Source organism: Suncus etruscus, chromosome 14, assembly GCF_024139225.1.
Source record: "Suncus etruscus isolate mSunEtr1 chromosome 14, mSunEtr1.pri.cur, whole genome shotgun sequence".
Taxonomy (NCBI): Eukaryota; Metazoa; Chordata; class Mammalia; order Eulipotyphla; family Soricidae; genus Suncus; species Suncus etruscus.
Window position 1 is genome coordinate 97,376,007 of NC_064861.1, and position 14,946 is coordinate 97,390,952.

The 14,946-nt window shown below is 48.7% G+C and overlaps 1 non-coding gene across 1 annotated transcript; it reads left to right on the plus strand.

Moving 5' to 3' along the window:
- Positions 1-6,701: 6,701 nt before the first annotated feature.
- Positions 6,702-6,808, plus strand: LOC126029209 (U6 spliceosomal RNA). The gene has a single exon (XR_007502854.1). It is a non-coding gene; the product is annotated as a U6 spliceosomal RNA (small nuclear RNA).
- Positions 6,809-14,946: the final 8,138 nt, after the last annotated feature.

Consider the following 14,946-nt stretch of genomic DNA (forward strand, 5'->3'; position numbering starts at 1 on the left):
TTTCCCTATAGACTGGAGGGGGTTGTCCCTTCCTGTTAACCAGCCTTCAGGAGTAAGGCTGGGAGGGTTCAGGAGAAGGTGGAGTGTGTCTCCAAAGGGCTTCCCTATGTCAGTAGCGGCTCCTGGGACCCCAAGGACCGTTTCCCTCATGTTTCCCATCAGTCATGGGAAGTCCTTGGGAATCCCAAGCTCTAAGCACAACCTCAGCATCTCCTTCTGAAATATTCTCTCACTCACTCCCAGTTCCCAGCCCTGGTCCTGCCTGCCCGTTTCTCTCTCCTGGAGTGGTAGCACAGTGATGAGAAGTTTGCCTTGCATGTGGCTGACCCAGGACAGATGTGGGTTGATTTCCAGCATCCCATATGGTCCCCTGAACCAGGAGCGATTTCTGAGGGGCAGGTCCTCACATAGAGCTCGAATAACCCCCCCCCCCCACCCCACTGTTCTGTCTCCCTTCTCGGCCTGTATCCAGGTAAAGCCAGACCAGAGCAGGAGCAGGAGCAAAGGCCCAGACCCAGCCTGGAGTGGGGGAAGAGAGTGGCAGGACAGGTTTGTTCTGGCCCCTAGAGATGGTCGATCACTAGGAGCACCAGGCAGAAAGGACTGTGGCCTGCTGCATCCCCACAGATAACCTCCTGCTCCCTTGCTAGGGTTTCTAGGGGGTCATTGGAATGAAGTTAAACTTGACGTTGCATGAACCCCCAGGTTGTGAATTCCAGGCTGAGACTGAGATAACATCTTGGCTTACGTGACAGGCTGCAGGCCCCTACTTAGGAAGCTCCTGAAGTTCTGTGGGCCACAGGCAGGAACCAGTCAGACCACGTTCCACACTAGCACCCTGGGGCCCTTCACCCGTCTGGCCTGACCCTCTTACCTGCCTGAGTCAGGGGACCCCCGCAACCCTCCCCCCCAGGAGTCCGTTGAACAGGACAACCCAGGAGAGGCTGACAGAATTGAATGGCAGCATTTAGGCACCCAGCCAGGGGAACCTGATGCAGGAGTGAGGGATGTGGGTCTCTGGGCTTGCTGCACTTCTGCGTTGATGCCATTTTGGTTAACACCACCCAAGGCCCATGCTGGCCTGTGGAACATGGAAAACCTTTGTTCGCCATCTTCAGTGGAGTGAGAATAATGCACGTCTTGAACAAAGACCTGGACGGAACCCCGCAACCCTGGCCAGAGACAGCCAGTGACAAGCACACTGAGGGTCACCTGCACCATGGACTGATGCTCACCCACATTCAGGGAAGTTTGGGCCACGTCTGGCTGGGCTTGGGGTCACTTTTGTTTTGTGCTCAGGACTCCTGCCTCTGTGTTCAAGGCTCACGCCTGGCTCTGTGCTCAGACATTACTTCGGCCTCTGTGTTTGGGGTTTCACTGTGCTCAGGAATCATCCCTAGCAGGCCTCAGGGCACTGTGTCTAGTGAAAGACTCTGGAATGTGAGAGCTGGGGGAAGAGGGAGGCACCTCCCCAGCCCACAGCGGTGGCTCTGGAAGATCTGATCTCCAGCACTCCTGGAAATAGTTTCCTGTCCTTGGAGGGCACACGTATGTGGCAATAGGTGAGCAGCCCCAGCCTCACCCGGCCTGCTGTCCCTGGACACCACTTCACAGCCTGCAGGACAGCAGACCTGTGCAGGAAGGCAGCACTCATCGGGGTCACCAGGGCTCCTGTGATGAACTAGGACTCAATGGTGGACCACCTTTTTTCCCCCTCCCTTTTAGTCTCTTTACTATCTCATTTGAACTTTTGGGGTTATGCTCCAAAGAAGTAATCTCCCCAATTTCTTGTGTCAGGGACTATTTTGAAGGAACAGAAAAATAGCTATTTTTGTTGTTGTTATTGTTGTTTTCTGTTTTTTGGATCACACCCAGAGGTGTTGAAGACTCAGACTACTTGGGTAGACAACCTAGTATGCCTGGAACCTAGAGTTGGTCTTATGGTAAGGTCTCCTTGTATTTAGGCCAAGGCTGTTCCTTTCCATGCCCCCAATATTTTGCTGGGCCTTTGCAAACAATAATCGCCACTCTAACACCATTTTTACTGTACTTCTTTAACTCTTATCCAGAGAGAGAGAGAGAGAGAGAGAGAGAGAGAGAGAGAGAGAGAGAGAGAGAGAGAGAGAGAGAGAGAGAGAGAGAGAGAAAGAGAAGAAAAGCTTATTAAACCTTCTGCTGGGCCTTTAATGAGTAATTGGTCATTCAATGATTTTCAAAAATCATTGCTACAGAACCTTTTCTTTCTCTTCCATCTTGTTACTCTTTTTATTTTTTAAATAACCTTGCCTTTGTTCTTCCTGAAACAAATGTATTATGATCGATTGTCTCAATTGTGTGATATATTTTCTTTAAATACAAAATTGTTAGAAAAAAGAAAACTCAGACTCCTGGCTCTGTGGTCAGGGAACGATCCTGGATGGGTTCTGGGGACCCTAAAGAAAGCAGGGAATTGAAACTGGGTCTGCACTGTGCCAGGCAATTTTCCTACCTGGTATCTCTCTAGCCCATAGAAGATGATTTTGTGAGCTTTATAAAAACAAATGTGGACTGGGCAGGGGCAGCACTCAAAGGACTGAAGTGCATTTGTGTCACCTGGTCCCAGCTTCTGAGCATTGCAAGGCGTGGCCCCCAAAACAAAACAACACAACCACAAAATGAAGATAATCACAAAATTAAAATATTGAGTGTTACAGACTCAGTTCATTTACATATTCATTATGTAAATTATAATCCTATCAGTTATTGAAAGTCACATTTTTAGATGATTAAACTGGGATAACAGACTTTATTTTTTCCTCAGAAATTTTTATTTATTTAAAAAAATTAAAATTAATATCTTTATTTAAGCATCATGGGTACAAACATGTTTGTAATTGGATTTCAGTCATAAAAAGGTACACACACCCCTTCCTTCATCAGTGCAACTTCCCACAGCACCCAACCATTGTAAGCTCACAGTAAGTCAAATCTTGGGTCAGGGCGTTTGCTTGCATGTGGCCCACCCGAGGTTCAATTCCTGGTATCCCATATGATCCCTAGAGCCTTCTAGGGGTCATCTTTGAGTGCACAGCCAAGAGTAACCCTTGAGCATCACAGGGAGTGGCCCCAAAACTAAAAATAAAACAAAAAACCCCCAGCATAAGTGTAACCATGGTAGAAAGAAATAATTGGACCCTAATTATGGAGAGAGCGAGGACCAATATATGGAAAATCACACAAAACTTCAAACAACTAGCAAGAAACAACAAAGTTGATAGGAAGCGTTCTGGTGGGTTTGGAAGGCAATGACACATCTGAACCCCTCTGAATGCTCTGTGGTTGGGGGTGTGGGGGAGCTGGGAAGCTTCATATCCAGGCTGCAACAATGCAGGGGGGACAAGCAGCCTCAGTGTAACTGCTGAGATAAGGACTTGAGAGATGACACTGGGAGGATCTAATGCATCCAGAGGCCCAAGAAGCCTGAGAACATGCCCATCGGAAGGGAAAGAGTGCAAGAGGCTGTTGGGCCAAGTGAGAAGCAGTGAGAGGCCTGAGGAGCAGCAGTCAGGGCAGCTGAGGGCAGGACCTGGGATGCAAGCTGGGATGCAGGATGCAGAGAAAAGGGTAGAAAGTGGAAAAAAGGGGCCGGCGAGGTGGTGCTAGAGGTAAGGTGTTTGCCTTGCAAGCGCTAGCCAAGAAAAGATAGCGACCACGGTTCAATCCCCCGGCGTCCCATATGGTTCCCCCAAGCCAGGGTCAATTTCTGAGCACTTAGCCAGGAGCAACCCCTGAGCATCAAACGGGTGTGGCCCGAAAAACCAAAAAAAAAAAAAAAGTGGAAAAAAGTCTTCCAACCTTTTGTCTTCCAGCACAATCAAGAATGATGGGGCCAGTCCAAAATGGACGATGTCAGAATCGGGCGGGGGAGGGGGGAGGGTTCCCAAAGAAGTGTGGTAATGGGGACAATGGTCGTAAGTTGCCCAAACGTGACCATTGCTTTCCCAATGTGCAACCTCAGGTCCCTGTACCGATTCCAGGGAGCTGCAGACATGCGTGTCCTTTTACCCACAACATAGGACAGCCTTTCTGGGGCTTCCCCGCTCCCTTGAACATGGCAGTGGCCCCTGGGCAGGGCGAGTCCCAGGCTCTTGTTAGCAAGTGAGAGGTCACAGGGCTGGCCTGGTGTAACTCTGCAGGCTTTGGGGTTTATGTTTGTAATTAAAGTGCCATCCCCCTGGGGACCCGGTGTCCCTTCCCAGGCTGCCCATTGTCCACTCTATGTTGCATGTCTGTCACTCAAAGATGACTTGTGGCTTTGCACTCAGGGATCCTTAGTGGTGGGGTTCAGGGGAATCTATGTGGTGTTGGGGACGGAGCCCGGGTCAACTGCATGCAAGGCCAGCCCCAGGCCCTCTACACTATCTCTCCATCTCCAAAACATTATGCTAGTTATGCTGTTATTTCTTGCCTGACTTTCTTTTCTTTTTTTTTTTTTTTTTTTTTTTTTTTTTGGTTTTTGGTTTTTGGGCCACACCCGGCGGTGCTCAGGGGTTACTCCTGGCTGTCTGCTCAGAAATAGCTCATGGCAGGTGCTGGGGACCATATGAGACACCGGGATTCGAACCAACCAACCACCTTGGGTCCTGGATTGGCTGCTTGCAAGGCAAACACCGCTGTGCTATCTCTCCGGGCCCTTGCCTGACTTTCTTTCCTTCTTTTTTTTTTTTATCACATCTGATGGCACTCCAGGCTTACTCCTAGGTCTGCGCTTAGGAGTCATTTATTCCTGACAGTGCTTGGGGGAACCATATGTAAGGCCGGGGATTGAATCCAGGTGGACCGTGTGCAAGGCAAATGCCCTTCCTGCTGTGCTATCACTTCAACTTCTAAAGTCAAATAGTCTTAATATAATAAATAACTACATAGAGAAATGTGAAAAGAGACAGGGAGTGAGAGACAGATGAGAAAGAGAGAAAGACACACAGAGACAGAGATAGAAAGAAAGAGAGAGAGAAACATGTTAAAGTGAGAAGAGAGGCTTCTCCAGAGCGAAAAGCTGAGGGGACGTCCAGTCTCTAGGATGGAGAAAGAGGTTCCCAGGCCTTCTTTTAATCTTTAAAACAAAAGGATTTGGGGCTGGAGAGGTATTACAGCACATAAGGTCTTGCCTTACACTCATCTGATCAGGTTTATCTCAACACCATTTATGATTCCCTCCTACCCTCCCTGCCCCCTAGTCTTACCAGGAGTGATTCCCGAGTACTGCCAGGCATGGTTTCTTAAAAAAAAAACAAAACACCAAACAGCAACAAGAAAGGAAGAAAGAAAGAAAGAAGGAAAGAAAGATGGAAAGAAAGAAGGAAGGAAAGAAAGGAAAAAAGGAAGGAAGGAAGGAAAGAAAGAAGGAAAGAAAGAAAGAAGGAAAGAAGGAAAGAAAGAAGGAAAGAGGGAAGAAAGAAAGAAAAAAGAAAGAAGGAAGGAGGGAAGGAAAGAAGGAAAGAAAGAAGAAAGAAAGCAAGAAAAAAGAAAGAAGGAAGAAAGAAAAAAGAAAGAAGGAAAGAAAGAAAGAAGGAAAGAAAGAAAGAAAAAAGAAAAAAAGAAAGAAAGAAAGAAAGGAAGGAAGGAAGGAAGGAAGAAAGGAAGGAAGGAAGGGTCTGGAGATATATAGCACAATAGGGAGGGCATTTTCTTGCACACAGCTGACCTGGGTTTGATCCTCAGCATCCCATATGGTCCTCTGAGTCTTCCATGAGTAATTTCTGAGCCAGGAGTAACCCCTGAGTACTGCTGGGTGTGGCCCAAGAACAAATAAACGAACAAACAAAAAGGCAAAAAAAAAAAAAAACAAAAACCAACAAAACAGAACCTAAAACATCCAATAAAATTTTTTTTATAATAATAGATTTATTTAAGGGGCCAGAACAGTGGATCAGCAGTAGGGCATTTGCCTTGCAAGTGCTGACCTAGGACTGGACCACAGTTCGATCCCCTGGCGTCCCAGGAGCAATTTCTGAATGCATAACCAGGAGTAACCCCTGAGCATCACCAGGTGTGGCCCCAAAACAAACAAACAAAAAAGCCTTTATTTAAGCACCATGATTACAAACATGTTTGTAGTTGGGTTTCAGCCATGAAAAAGAACTACCTCCCCTTCACCAGTGCAACATTTCCACTACCACTCTTGTTACCACAGAGAAACTTCATGAAAGTTCTTCCCCTGCCCCCCCCCCGAGTTTTACAAAGTTGCTTTAAATGGTACCTCAAGGCTGTGCCAGTCTTGAGGCCAGCCTCCTCCCTTAGGGATTTCTTTGTACACCCCCCAAAACATCCATAGTGCAAGGAGCAACCTTTGAGGGTGTCCTGTGATCCCCCCCCCCCCCCATGTTCCGGGTGGAGATCAAGCACAGAGAACTGTCGTGAGGGACCTGCCTAGCACTGGGTTGAGGCATTTTCCACAGAGGAATTGCCACCTCCAGGAGGACTTCTGGGAGCACCCACTAGGCACTTCGCTTTCCTCGAAGTCAAAGTCACACTTTCACAACACAGTAAGTCAGCATGACGCATCCACTGGAAAAGGAGTCAAATGCTATTCTGGACTGTTAATGAGAATAAGAAACAAGGAAAAGCATTGTTTTTCCTCTTCTTCTTCGATGGCAGACACCAAGGTATAAACATGAGCTTAAGGATCAATCAAGCCTGGAACATGAAAAATAGTCAAAGTTGTGCTTGCTTCGGCAGCACATATACTAAAATTGGAACTACATAGAAAAGGTTGGCATGGCCCCTGCACGAGGATGACTCACACATTCGTGAAGTGTTCCGATAATTTTTTCTGCCATTGTATTAAGGACTTCATTGAGTTACGATAATTTTCATGTGTGCTTGCTACTGACGTTTTTTCTTTCTTTTTTATAACTTTCTTCTCTTCCTTTTGTCTTATTTCCCACAATAACGCTGCTTTCACTTACCTGGAAACAGATGTATTATGGTCAGCTCTGCCAACTATGTGATATATTTTCTTTAAATAAAGTAAAAAAGTGAAAGAATTTAAAAAATTAAAGTTGACGTTGGTTTATGTCCTTTGAGTGTGCGCGCTTACAGTGAGAGCAAACAAGGCTGTCAGAGAAGGAGAAACTGAGTAAGAACAGGCCCAGACACTCAGTGGAAACAGATGGTCCCTGAAATGTGTTTACCAGCAGGAAGTGGCTGACTCCCCAGTACTGAGCTCAGGGCCCCTTGGCCCAGAACAGCTTCCCAGCCTGATTGCGCGACTGGGACGTATATATATTTCTTGGACCTGACCTGCCTGTTTAGACCAAGGAAAGTCCCCGGGGGGACTCAGAGTTCTTGGCCTCAAGGAAGCGGGTTTCGAGGCAAAGCCAAGCAGCTCTGAAGTAGTATGTCCCTCATTCCCTCCTCAACCCTGAGTCCAAATCCACGCTTCCTCTGCTGGAGGCCCAGTCTGGGGGTTCGATGTGCTGTGAGCTTGTCATGAGCCCACAACTCATCTGCAGAGGCCCAGAGTGTTCCTGGGTGGGTGAGGCCCATCTTCCTGCTGCAGAGATTCAGCAAACCAGGACTAACTTCTCATCCACTGTGGGGTTGCCTCACTGGGTGCTGCCCTGATGTCTGGGTACCCCGTGTAAATCTGGGCCTGACTCTCCAAGAACTGAGGTTCAGTGGGCAGGATGATGACCCACATTTTGTTGGCCGCACAACAGGGACAGGGGTCATGGGGAGTGGCCAGTCTCCTCATTTCCCACAAGCAACTGTGGATTTGCTCAAGCACTGTGAGCGTGTGTGTGTGTGTGTGTGTGTGTGTGTGTGTGTGTGTGTGTGCGCGCGTGCATGTGAGAGCTGCTGTTAGGAAAATAAAGTCATGAAATTTGCTTATATGGAGAATATTATACTGAGCAAAATGAGTCAGAGGGATAGACATTGAATTGTCACACTCATTTGTGGGATTAAAAAGAAAAAAGAAAAAGGGGCCAGAGTGATAGCATGGCAGAGCATTTGACTTGCACATGGCTGATCTGGTTTTGCTCCTCAGTATCCCCCAAACCAAATGATGACGACAACAACAAGAACAACCAAAAAAACAAAACAAAAACAAACAAACAAACCCAAATCTGTGAGGGGTGAGGGTGCAAGCTGGCTTTCACAGGATCTGAATGGATCCCACTTGTTGGGCTGCAGCCCAGGGCCCTCAGCGCCCTGAAAAGTCCATGAAAGATGCAATTGTAAGGGACAGAGAAAAAAAAACTCACTAAAACAGCCTCGTATCTAATCATATAAAAACACAGCAAACATATGTCTGATCATACGAGAGCACATCAGCCTCAGGCCCTCGAAGCAGTTTTGTAGCAAAGGGAAGGAGTGGCATGGCCAGTGACAGTGACCCCGGGTTCCTTCTCCTGACAAAGATCAACATTCTCCGCATTCTCCACCATACCTGCACAGACATGTGCGCTGCTTTCTAGTCTGAAGCAACCTCACACCACTCAGGGTTCAGTCTCCGATCATTTGAGAACATTACGAACACAGCCTGACCAAGGGAAACACCACGGCCATAGGCTTTCTCATATGAGGATACAACAAGCACATACTGGGCCATGAGAACACAACAACCACATGTCAGGGCATGTGAGAACACAATAATCGCATGTTTTATCACACAAAAACATGCTAACCACAGAACTAACCACACCAACTACATGCTTCCTCATATGAGAACACAAAAAGCACGTGCCTAATAATGAGAATATACCAGCCACATGGTTTGTCACATGAGACCATAACTACCACATGCGTAACCACATAACACACAACCACGTGCTTCATCATCTAACAACACAACAAGCACATGTGAGCACGATAACCACATGCTGGGCCTTACGATATCAGCAAGTCTCTGTTGTCCTGGGGAGCAGGATTGTGTCTGAGCCCCCATCCCAGGTTCCCCCTGCCTATGACAGCGCAGGGCCAGGAAGCAAGAGACAGGTGACAGAGACAGGAGCTCCTGGGGATTCTCATCATGACCAAGTTTGGGCCTTTTCAGTGCCTTAGACTTGGCAAAAGACGCCTGGGGGCTTCAGGGAGGGAATGGAACTCTGGATTTGGGGGCCCAGAGAGGACGCCAGGGCTTCTGTGGGGAGGAGGGAAGCAGGGCGAGGGAGGAAGCCCTGATCAGGGGTCTCAGTCCGCTGAGGTCTGGGAGCTGACAGCCCAGCCCCCTCCAGCCCTTCTCCCCAGGACACTCCTCTCTCCAGGGAAGAGCCTGGCCAGACTGAGGGACGCCAGGAGCCGGGGCTCCTAATCCCAGCTGCACTCCCCAGCCCTCGCTTCCCACCATGTGGGGCCCAGAAAGGGGGTGTCCAGCTGCAGGGAGGCTCCCTGCTGGCCCTCGTTTCTCCTGCCCGGCGGAGGAGGGGCGGGAGGGGCTCAGTGGGGTTCGCTCAGCTCCAGCAAGAGAGAGCCAGCAGGGGCCCAGGGGTTAGGCCAGGTCCCGCCCCTCCCGCCTGGGCCCCGCCCCGGACACGCCCCCAACCCGGGGCCTTGCCTCTGGACACACGCCCTTCTCGCTCGGGCCCCGCCCAGGACACGCCCTCCTTCCCAGGCCCCGCCCCGGCTTTGGTCTCCAGCCCAGGGCCAGGACAGGTGCTACTGCGGGCCCAGAGGCCTTGCCCAGTGGCCACAAATCAGCCGGCCGGGCACCCAGCTCGGGCCTTTGCTCATCCCTCAAGCATCTCTGGTCGACGTCCAGGACTCAGGGTCAGGCTCCCCCAGTCGTGCCTCTGCTTCTCACCGCATTCGATTCGGAGGTCCAGAGGCAAGCGTGGGGGCAGCGGACAGGCTCCTTCGAGTGGGGAGACAGTATTTGCCCGCAACCGGGTCTGATATTTCAAAGCCGGTTATAGACCACGACCCCGTAACATCAACAAGAGCCGTAGGAGAGGGGTCGGAGCAATAGTGCAGCGGGTAAGGCGCTTATCTTGCACCTGGCGGACCAGCTCCCTGTAGGGTCCCCCTGAGCCTGCCAAGAGTAATTTCTTCTTCTTCTTCTTCTTCTTCTTCTTCTTCTTCTTCTTCTTCTTCTTCTTCTTCTTCTTCTTCTTCTTCTTCTTCTTCTTCTTCTTCTTCTTCTTCTTCTTCTTCTTCTTCTTCTTCTTCTTCTTCTTCTTCTTCTTCTTCTTCTTCTTCTTCTTCTTCTTCTTCTTCTTCTTCTTCTTCTTCCTTCTTCTTCTTCTTCTTCTTCTTCTTCTTCTTCTTCTTCCTTCTTCTTCTTCTTCTTCTTCTTCTTCTTCTTCTTCCTTCTTCTTCTTCTTCTTCTTCTTCTTCTTCTTCCTTCTTCTTCTTCCTTCTTCTTCTTCTTCTTCTTCTTCTTCTTCTTCTCCTCCTCCTCCTCCTCCTCTTCTTCCTCCTCCTCCTCCTCCTCTTCTTCCTCCTCCTCCTCCTCCTCCTCTTCTTCCTCCTCCTCCTCCTTCTTAACTTTTTAAAAATATTTTTAATATTTTGGTGAGGAAGTCACACCCGGTGGCGCTCAGAAGTTACTCCTGGCTCTATGCTCAGAAATCGCCCCTGGAAGGCTCTGGGGACCATATGGGATGCTTGGAATCGAACCACCATCCGTCCTGGGTCTGCTGTTTGCAAGGCAAACACCCTACCACTATGCTATTATCTCTGGCCCCTGAGAGTTATTTCTGAGTGCAGAGTCAGGAGTAACTCCTGAGCATCACAAGTGCGACCCCAACCAAACCAAACTAAAAACCAACAAACATAAAAACAAAACAAAAACAAAAACATGAGCCGTATTAGAAATGGTCAGAGTCCACACTGGATATGGCAAGTGTGGTGATCCCTCAACAGAATAGCAAAGGGAAGGAAAGCAGGGAGAGTGTGGACAGGGTCACAGAGCATGCAGAAGCCAAGACACTCAGTGCAGTAATGAGGCCCAGTTGTGCGGCTGGTTTGAAAAATGAAAGGCCAGAAGTGACTGTGTGACTAGGGACAATGCAGACACAGATGCAGACAAAGAGCCTGTGAAGTTGGGGTGTGGAGGAACCAATCCAGGACTTGAGAGCTAGGGGAGAGGCCGAAGGCAACCCAGCTAGGAGAAACTCTGGCGCCCACTGCCCAAGTGAGAGACCTGCAGGGTGGCTGGACTGCTGGGTTCTCCAAGGAGGGGAGAAGGCCTAGCCCGGAGAGAGTGGGACTGGTTTCTTCTCCTTGCAAAGGCCTGGGGTTCCTGGGAAATGGGAGGGAAGATGGAGACCCCATAGGGAAGAGCCTAACTCTAACCCTAGCCCTGATTTTGCACCCCTCCTTCCTTACCGAGGAGTTTCATACCAGAGGAAGATTCTTACAGGGGACAGTGAGGGGGCCTCTAGCATGGCCCCTCTGGTTGAGTCTGCACTGGCTTCAGTGTGGTGTGGGGGTGGGGAGCTGCAGGGAAAGTGTATTTGCTGCCACCGGCCTAATCCCCTGCAGCTGCTCTGGCTTGGGAAGGAGCAAGTGGCCTGGGCTGGCCTGGGCTCCGGGTCTCTCCTGCCAGCAAGCTGGCTCCAGCCTTCTCAACCCGTAGGAAGCCCTCCTTGGAGGTGGCTGAAGGAACGGCAGAGGGGGAAATCAAATTGGATACCCAGCCACCCACTGCCTGGTTTCTGGAAACTTTCAGAAATATTTCTACCTGCCCCCCCCCTTTTTATAAACATGTTGTTCATTATAAATAGATTCATTAAAAAAAAACCCTGTAATTGCTAGTATGCTACTGAGGCCTGCATTTGCTGATCTTTGACCCATGGTCTGCTGTGTTTAGGGGCCAAGCAAGGAATACCAGCTTAGAGGTCAGGAAGCACCAGTTTAGGGGCCAGGGAGCAGTGGAGAGCGAGACAGATGAGATTCGACATCCTTAGGCTGGGAGAAGTTCAAAGTGCGTCTCAACAACAACAACAACAAAATAAAATAAAATAAAAATAACTAAAAATAACAATGGGGCTAGAGCAATAGCACAACTGGTAGGGCTTTTAGCTTGCACAAGGCCAACCCAGGTTTGATCTCCGGCATCCATATGGTGCTCTGAGCCCATCAGGAATGATTGATTCCTGAGTGCCACCAGGTGTGGCTCCAAAGCAAGAAGAAAGAGAGAGAGAGAGGAGAGAGAGAGGAGAGAGAGAGGAGAGAGAGGAGAGAGAGGAGAGAGGAGAGAGAGGAGAGAGAGGAGAGGAGAGAGAGAGGAGAGAGAGGAGAGAGGAGAGAGAGAGGAGAGAGAGGAGAGAGGAGAGAGAGGAGAGAGAGAGGAGAGAGGAGAGAGAGGAGAGAGAGTAGAGAGAGAGAAGAGAGAGGAGAGAGAGAAAGGAGAGAGGGAGGAGAGAGAGGAGAGAGAGAGGAGAGAGAGAGGAGAGAGAGGAGAGAAGAGAGAGAGGAGAGAGAGGAGAGAGAAAGGAGAGAGGGAGGAGAGAGAGAGGAGAGAGAGGAGAGAGAGAGAGGAGAGAGAATCTGCTATAGAGGCAAACTGGGGGTGTGTGGGGTGTGAGACAGGTGGGAAATGGGAAATATCTGCACATGTTCTCGACAAAAGCTAAGTACATATTGGTGACCATTGCTTTGGATGACATGATGCAAACAGCCCCAGAGCATTCATGCCCATGTGCATCTGCCCCTGTGTCATTTCCAACAGAACTTGGAGATTTCATTCCACATAGCTTTGGAGAGGAGCTGAGCCTGAAGGTCAAACGTTTCTGGTTAAAGAACGACAGCAGCTTTCTCTATGAGGAAGAAGGTGAAGGAGGATGTGGCGGGGTGGGGTGGGGTGGTGAAATACAAGGACAGGTCCCTGTAGCTCCATGGTAAGGCAACTGCAGTGGCCTTGACTGCCCTGGAAACAATGAGGTCAGATCTGAGCAAAGAGCTATTTCAGGTGGCAGATTTGGGCAGGCTGGAGACTGATGGCCACTGCCAATGGTCACAGGAGACACCAGAGTTTCTGCTCTGGGATCCGGAGAAGATGCCAGCTAAGGACCTGGGTGGCAAGCCTACTGCAGGCCCTGAGTTAAGTTGAAGGCTCTATTTGTGGGCTGAAGTGGCAGGAGAGGAAAGAGGATCCTTTTTAGAGCTGTGGGCTGGTGCCAGGCCATGAGGAGAGAGCTGCCTGGCTGTGGGGCAGCAAAGATAGCTCAGGCAATTTCTGTGACTGGCCCAGGAGCTGAGAGCAGCGTGACATTTTGTATAGTTGAAAACAAACCAAAAAAAGATTTTGTGACAGTGGTGAAGTGTATGAAATTCTGATTTCACTGTCTAGTAAAATAGAAATGTAGCCATGTTTGCTCCTGGTATTGTCTGTAACTCTGTCTTTATAGAACTATATACTATATGCTAAGCTTGATGTATAGAATATGCACTGTATATATATATACACCACTTTTAATTTTATTATGATGATGATTATTGGTTTTTGTACCATACCCAGCAGCACTGAGGTGTTACTCCTACGTCTGCATTCAGAAATTATTCCTGGCAAGCTTGGGAATGCCTAGGATTGAACCCAGGACTGCTGCATGTAAGGCAAATGCCTGCCCAGTTGTGCTATCAAACGCCATTTTATAAGGGCTGTGAATTTTCAGTTCCAATAATGGTATCAGATGATCAATATCAAAGTTGAGTGCAATGTCTAGTACATGATGCTATCGTCATGCCTGATGGTCCAAGACAGTTGTTCTGTTCTGTATGTGAGGCTGGACCAAACATTCTGAACGCTAGGAAACATCTCCATGGCACCTCTGGGCAGCCCATGCAGGCAGAGAAGAGAGTTCTGTGCTGTGCCCATGCACTGGTTTCTCTCTATGTTCTCTTCATTAACCTTTTCTCTGAAATGGTCAACAAGTCAAACCATAGACTTCCGGTCCTTACCCCAAACATTCTTCTCACTTTGTAAATGACTAGCAACACTAAGATTTGAGAATTTGGTTCGTACCAGCCCATTACATAATAGACACAAGCATCAGAAGTGACAGAGTGTACATGATTGTGTGTGTTTTTATTGGGCACTCTTACCTTTCCTGCCTTAACCTTATAGGCAGATATGATGGCACTGGCCAGGTCCCTAGCCGGTTGACTATTCCCAACAAAGAGAATGTTTTTCCTCTGAGTCCCTGGGGAAAAGTGCGGTGAGGTCTCTGAAAGGCCCATGTATAATTTATGTCTGACTCAATCTATTGACTTATGTCACTGGCCTAGAAGAACAATCTGGCCCAATTGGGTTGGACACGAACTAATCCTCTATAGAAAAGAGGACTTCTGGGGGTGGAGTGATAGCACAGCGGTAGGGCATTTGCCTTGCAAAGAGCCAACCTGGAACAGACTCAGGTTCAATCCCTAGCATCCCATATGGTCCCCTGAGCCTGCCAGGAGTGATTTCTGAGTGCAGAGCCAGGAGTAACCTCTGAGCGCCGCTGGGTGTGGCCCCAAAACAAAACAAAACAAAAAAAAGGACTTCTGTGATAAAAGAACAGAAAGAAGGAAATTTGGGCAGGGGAAATACAGAGTACTGCAACATGATGTTAAACTAATAATACTGATAGGCCAACTTTGCCTGTCACTTTAGATAAGATGGGCATTCAGGGTGGTATGGACATAGACAACCTATGTAATTTTAAATTACTCAGCCCATATTTAAATCCTATCATCCCCCCCCCCCTTTTTTTTTTTTAAATTTTGGGCCACACCTGGTGATGCTCAGCATTTATTTCTGGCTCTGTGCTTAGGAATTACTCCTGGAGGGGATGGAAAGGGGCATATGGAATGCCCAGCATTGAACTGAGCCTGTCGCACAAGTAAGCACTCTATCCCCATCCTACCAGCCTCCTTTCCAGGAAAAAAAAGTAGCTTAGGGCCCCCTAAAAATCTACCTGCTTTGAGCAAATAGAAAGGCCCCCTATAGCATTAGGGGGTCCTGCCCCCTCTACTAGGAGG